We start from the raw sequence: 7,035 nt of genomic DNA on the forward strand, positions 1-7,035 counted from the left end.
GGTGCAATGTGACTTTCTGTGTTGTAGTGCTTAGTACACACATCTACTCTGGACACTCTGAAGATGATGACGGTAGATATTTGTACACTTGATCAAGCCTCCATCTCTTAATGCTTCATCAAATGTTTTATTTGTCATTTTTAAATCTGTTTTTGGATAGACAATGTTTGTGTTTTGATCGTCTCAAAATAACATGTGTTAAGCAACTGAATCATGCTGGTTTTATTTTTTGCAGGACAGGCAAGGCTGTTCTGACCAAACACCCCAAATCCTCCCAGATATTCAGTGGAGAATCTGTCACTCTCAGATGTAACATACAGACTGGAAAAGTCACAGACTGAAAATACACATGGAGCAAGGATGATGTGGACTCAATCAGTAGGAAGCATGAATATGAGATCAGTGAGATTAAGACTTCAGACAATGGTGAAGCATTCTGAGTGGAGTGATGCAGTCAGACATACAGTGACATCATGCATTATTACATCATGTATTATTACATTTTAGCGCATTTATTATTGAGTAGGCTTTTCAGGACTTACAGTTGGCCTTTGATGTTATTCAAAGGAAGCTTTTCTAATTAAAATGTGTGCTTTATGAAAGGAAAACAAAGATGATGGTTTTCTCTTCCCTGAAAGTAAGGACGTGGAGTCACTTGCAGATTTGAACTTCAACAGGCCATAAAATTGATAGGGTCACCTCCTATAAGTATCTTGGGGTTTGGCTGGATGAAAAGTTTAATTTTAAACAGCACATTGATAACTTGACCAAGGAACTGAAGTTGAAATTGGGTTTCTATTTCAGGAACAAATCTTGCTCTTCAATGTTAGTCAGAAAATATCTTGTTCAAAATACTTTTTTAATCAATGCTGGATTATGGTGATATTGTCTATATGCAGGCCTCTGGCCACTGTGTATCATGGTGCTTTATGATTCATTATAAATGCTCGACCACTTATCTATCCATCACTGTGATTTGTATGCCATGGTGCAATGGACCTCTCTCTCCACTAGGAGGCTAAAGCATTGGTACACTTTAGTGTACACAGCATTGATGGGACAACTCCCTTTGTTCTTTACTGACCAGATCAGTCACTCAATATTGTCTTCATTCAAAGTCGCTGCTGTCCTTGTCTGTTCCTAAGGCCAGAACTGAGATAGGGAAAAAATATTTTTTCCCATAATGCCCCTTCTTGGAACATGCTTCAGAAGATTTTAAAGTTAGGGGAGTTAGTGTCCTTGTCTGTTTTAAAGACTCTGATCGACAACACTGTTTGTGACAACTGCAGTTGTTTCTAATCTTCAGTTGTTTCTTCAACTTGTGACGTTTTGTCTTATGTGTGTATTCTGTTTTTATCTGTAATGTTTAATGGACACGCTGCTATTTCCCTGTTTTGCCTTCTTGACAGGTCGCCCTTAAATAAAGGTAATTAAAAATAAATAAAAAATTCATCATCTTTTCACCTCCATGCCCATAACAACTTGACATTGGGCCCCATTTGAAGAAGGCTGCCTACCATTGCTGTTCTGATTCCTCCATTCATTAAATCTCATTTCATGTAATAATTGAAGAAATATGGTGCACGGTACTAAGATCATACTTTTAACTGATTGGTGCGCTAACTGCATTTGTCTTCATTGAACTGTTTCCACAGCTCTGCCTACAGCCTCTGTGAAGATAGTCACTACTCAGGAGCCACTGTACTCCGGAGACACAGTCAAGCTGCAGTGTGAACTATGGACGTACCGCTGGTTAATAAATAAACAACGGCTTTCCAGTCAGACCAGTAAAACCACCACTATCTCTCTCTCTAACCAGGCTGGTCAGTACCAGTGTGAGGGGACAAGGACAGGACGGACCCAAAATTCATATCTCAGCTCATCTCTCCACATCAACTTCACTGGTGGAGCTCACTATTGATCTTCAATCACTTCTGAACTTTCTAAATATATAAATATTAAAAATCTATATATACTGTATATAATGCAAGCTCATAAGAGGTTAATATGGTGTGAGTGATTACTCCAGATTTACAGTTTTATTGATATATTATTTTACACAGTTGGCCCTCTGATCCTGGAGAGCCCTGCCTATCACATAACTGAGGGAGACTCTGTGACTCTACGCTGTACAAATAGATAGATATCAGGAAACAAACCCGAACCCCAAGGTTGATTTTTACAAAGATGGAGTACTCATCAGGAATGAGACCACAGGAGAGAGGACCATCCCTGTAGTATCCAAGTCAGATGAAGGCTTCTATAAGTATAAATCTAATGAAGGAGAATTACCAGAGAGCTGGGTGACAGTGAGAGGTGAGAAAACGATCATAATCACATGACCTTTTCATAATATCTCTGGTCATAAGTCATTTGTAGTGTTAAAAAGGTTTGGAGTTGCAAGCTCAGGCTGGTCATCTGATCTCAAGTCAGTTGTCAAATATACACTGCTCAAAAAAATAAAGGGAACACTAAAATAACACATCCTAGATCTGAATGAATGAAATATTCTTATTAAATACTTTTTTCTTTACATAGTTGAATGTGCTGACAACAAAATCACACACAAATTATCAATGGATATCAAATTTATCAACCCATGGAGGTCTGGATTTGGAGTCACACTCAAAATTAAAGTGGAAAACCACACTACAGGCTGATCCAACTTTGATGTAATGTCCTTAAAACAAGCAAAATGAGGCTCAGTAGTGTGTGTGGCTTCCACGTGCCTGTATGACCTCCCTTCAACGCCTGGGCATGCTCCTGATGAGGTGGCGGATGGTCTCCTGAGGGATCTCCTCCCAGACCTGGACTAAAGCATCCGCCAACTCCTGGACAGTCTGTGGTGCAACGTGGCGTTGGTGGATGGAGCGAGACATGATGTCCCAGATGTGCTCAATTGGATTCAGGTCTGGGGAACGGGCGGGCCAGTCCATAGCATCAATGCCTTCCTCTTGCAGGAACTGCTGACACACTCCAGCCACATGAGGTCTAGCATTGTCTTGCATTAGGAGGAACCCAGGGCCAACCGCACCAGCATATGGTCTCACAAGGGGTCTGAGGATCTCATCTCGGTACCTAATGGCAGTCAGGCTACCTCTGGCGAGCACATGGAGGGCTGTGCGGCCCCCCAAAGAAATGCCACCCCACACCATGACTGACCCACCGCAAAACCGGTCATGCTGGAGGATGTTGCAGGCAGCAGAACGTTCTCCACAGCATCTCCTAACTCTGTCACGTCTGTCACGTGCTCTGTGTGAACCTGCTTTCCTCTGTGAAGAGCACAGGGCACCAGTGGCGAATTTGCCAATCTTGGTGTTCTCTGGCAAATGCCAAACGTCCTGCACGGTGTTGGGCTGTAAGCACAACCCCCACCTGTGGATGTCGGGCCCTCATACCACCCTTGTGGAGTCTGTTTCTGACCGTTTGAGCAGACACATGCACATTTGTGGCCTACTGGAGGTCATTTTGCAGGGCTCTGGCAGTGCTCCTCCTGCTCCTCCTTGGAAAGGCGGAGGTAGCGGTCCTGCTGCTGGGTTGTTGCCCTCCTACGGCCTCCTCTACGTCTCCTGATATACTGGCCTGTGTCCTGGTAGCACCTCCATGCTCTGGACACTACGCTGACAGACACAGCAAACCTTCTTGCCACAGCTCGCATTGATGTGCCCTCCTGGATGAGCTGCACTACTGTGTGCTGAGCCACTTGTGTGGGTTGTAGACTCCGTCTCATGCTGCCACTAGAGTGAAAGCACCGCCAGCATTCAAAAGTGACCAAAACATCAGCCAGGAAGCATAGGAACTGAGAAGTGGTCTGTGGTCACCCCTTGCAGAACCACTCCTTTATTGGGGGTGTCTTGCTAATTGCCTATAATTTCCACCTGTTGTCTATTCCATTTGCACAACAGCATGTGAAATGTATTGTCAATCAGTGTTGCTTCCTAAGTGGACAGTTTGATTTCACAGAAGTGTGATTGACTTGGAGTTACATTGTGTTGTTTAACTGTATTTTTTTTACTAAGGTTTTTTTTTGTGTAAGGGTTTATAAAACATTACTTCAGACTGACATGTATTTATAATGTTGCCCATGCAGTATATGATGCATTTATGGTGAATAATTACACAGTGAATGTACTTGTGAGCTGAGGAGGGGTTATCGATCCACCCCCCACTTCTCTTTTCCTGTCATCTCATCCTGTTCTACTGAATGTGGGGGAGGAGTGGACTTTAATGAAGTTAAAAAGGACCCACACACTCAGATACGTAAAGATGTAAAGTGAAAATATGTATAATGCCATGTACAGTACAAATGAAACCTGGAAATGGGCTATATAAATCCAATCCACTATCTATTATTGATTAGGTAGGACTTTGCATTGTAGTGTATTATTGTGTAATTATTCATGTAGGCACACTGTAACAAGTATTACAGTCACACTGTAACAAGTATTAGAGTGTAACAATGAGTAATTACAACACTTGTAACATCGTACTACATGAATAATTACACACTAATAAGTTCATTGTAATATAGTGTTTAACCATTGATTGATGTCAGAATTATTTTATTTTTGACTTTATTTACCCTTTATAACGTGTGTATTTGTGTTTTTCCGGTGTAGGTGTTCCTCTGATCATCAACAAGAGAGTGGGGGACTCCGTGGAGCTGCTGGCGGGCTTAGAGACAGAACATTTCAAATCCTTGGTGTGGAAGTATATGGGAAAGGATATTGCAGAATTCAACACCGAAGTTGTATATTCACCTGGATCCCAGTTTGAGGGGAGACTAAAGATGAACACCCAAAACTTCAGTTTAACAGTCAGAGAACTGACACTGCAAGACTCAGGGGATTTTCTACTTACAGTTGAAGGGGACAAAGGTCAGATTGGCAGTAAGACCATCACTCTGAAGGTCTACGGTAGGCTGTTATCCCCATTTTTGAATCCTATTTTGATATCATTGTTATTTCTGATCTTTAAACTATAACACAGGTTTTGTGGTTTTATACTGACCTTACTCATCGTGCTTTGTTAAATATCCATCATATTTTCAAGTATTTCTCCTGGTGGAATGGCTATGGTAGGGTTCATTTAGAAGACTGATTATGAGTCTCTATCTCTCTCCTGGTTGGTCAGAGCCTATATCCAAGGTGGCGATCCAGACAGACATCAAGCAATTGGCCAACCACTCCTGTACGGTACGGCTGGTGTGTAACGTGTCCTGCTACCACAACTTTACCTACACCTGGGAAAGAGACAATGAGATCTACGGGGATGCCCAGCAGATTTACTTCTCTCTCTCACCAGCAGAGAGAAACATCAATGTGAAGTGCAACGCCCCCAAACTAGTCAGTTGGAAAACTGCCTCTGAGACAGTAAAGTGTAGTAATGACACAACCACCCCAGGTACCTAGATATCATAATAATCCCTTCCATACACGTTCAGTGTGCTTATACGCTTATGTTGTCAAATACATTATGTAATGCATGTCATTACATTGGATGTATATGATATAGAGACATTTAGTCTTTATCATATTGTATCGTCTATTCATGTGTGTTGTACAATATGTGACAGGACTGGTATGGTAAACCATCTACATCGGAATATCAGTAGGAGTCGCTGTGGTGCTGATCCTCACTGTAGCTGTGGCAGTGTGCTACTGCAGGAGCCGAAGTAACACAGGTATGTACAGCTTAGGGGCCTCAACTGTACTTAAAGTGGCATTTCAGGTGGTTCTAGAAGTATTCTTCAGCTGGTTTGATTTTGGGGGGGATTTGCTAGAAATTAGAAAAAGAGTGAGACCCCTCATTAATTCCTGAGTATGTTTGTTGATATCCTGTTTCTGATTGGTTGCTATTTTGTTCTTATAAAACACAGCAGATCTAACTGACATCACAAAATATGCTGATATTATGGACAACACAAGAAGTAGAGATGTAAGTATACATTGCCATTATTATGTATCTGAATGTGTTAAAGCTGTATGTACTGTATTGTAATGGGCTGTATATTGATTCCAGACCAGATCAAACAGTCATGTAAACCCAATATCCGTCTATGAAACTGTCAATGATTTGGTTATCCCAAGATTGAACAAGGTAAGATATAAATGGTCATAATGGTAAAATGTATGTGGTTGAATGGAAGACTATGTAGTCTACTTTGAGAATAGTCACTACCTTTCTTGATGCTGAAACAGTTTCTTCTTGATTATCTGTCACATGTAGCCGCAGACTCTGTATGATAAGATCGCATTTGGACGCCCAGAAGGCCCCCAATCTCCCTACCAGGAAGTACTGTGAACTGAACAGGATGTGGTCATAGGCTGTGCCTTCCATAGATATGGAACTCTCTGCATCCTCTGCAATTTACAGTTGTATATTCTGTAGATAGGCCTAGATATTACTGTTAAATTTCATCACAAACTACACTATTTGCTTCTATTTCCTTCTCCCTTTGATGATTCTCATATATACAGTATATCATAAGGCCTTATACCTTTCTTTGAAGGCCTAGATACAATTAGAAGATTTGGAAATGGGTAATAGGCAGAATAAGGCGTGGTGATCAGATAAGCTCATATGTTTTTAATATAGAAATGTGGACATGTACGTCTATGACGGCAAAGGGATCTTCCAAGTAAGCAAAGGTAAGACACATTAGCCAGGGTGTGGTATTTAAATGGAAACACTATTTAATATTTCCATTACTGTGTTGAATTCCAACTAGTAACTTACAGTGCCTTGCGAAAGTGTTCAGCCCCCTTGAACATTGCGACCTTTTGCCACATTTCAGGCTTCAAACATAAAGATATAAAACTGTATTTTTTTGTGAAGAATCAACAACAAGTGGGACACAATCATGAATTGGAACAACATTTATTGGATATTTCAAACTTTTTTAACAAATCAAAAACTGAAAAATTGGGCGTGCAAAATTATTCAGCCCCCTTAAGTTAATACTTTGTAGCGCCACCTTTTGCTGCGATTACAGCTGTAAGTCGCTTGGGGTATGTCTCTATCAGTTTTGCACAT

At 41.2% G+C, this 7,035-nt stretch overlaps 1 pseudogene; it reads left to right on the forward strand.

The window, feature by feature from the left end:
• Positions 1-4,618: 4,618 nt before the first annotated feature.
• LOC139378902 (SLAM family member 8-like) lies at positions 4,619-6,303 on the forward strand (annotated as a pseudogene).
• The last annotated feature ends 732 nt before the right edge of the window (positions 6,304-7,035 follow it).

This window comes from Oncorhynchus clarkii, chromosome 21, assembly GCF_045791955.1.
Source record: "Oncorhynchus clarkii lewisi isolate Uvic-CL-2024 chromosome 21, UVic_Ocla_1.0, whole genome shotgun sequence".
NCBI lineage: Eukaryota > Metazoa > Chordata > Actinopteri > Salmoniformes > Salmonidae > Oncorhynchus > Oncorhynchus clarkii.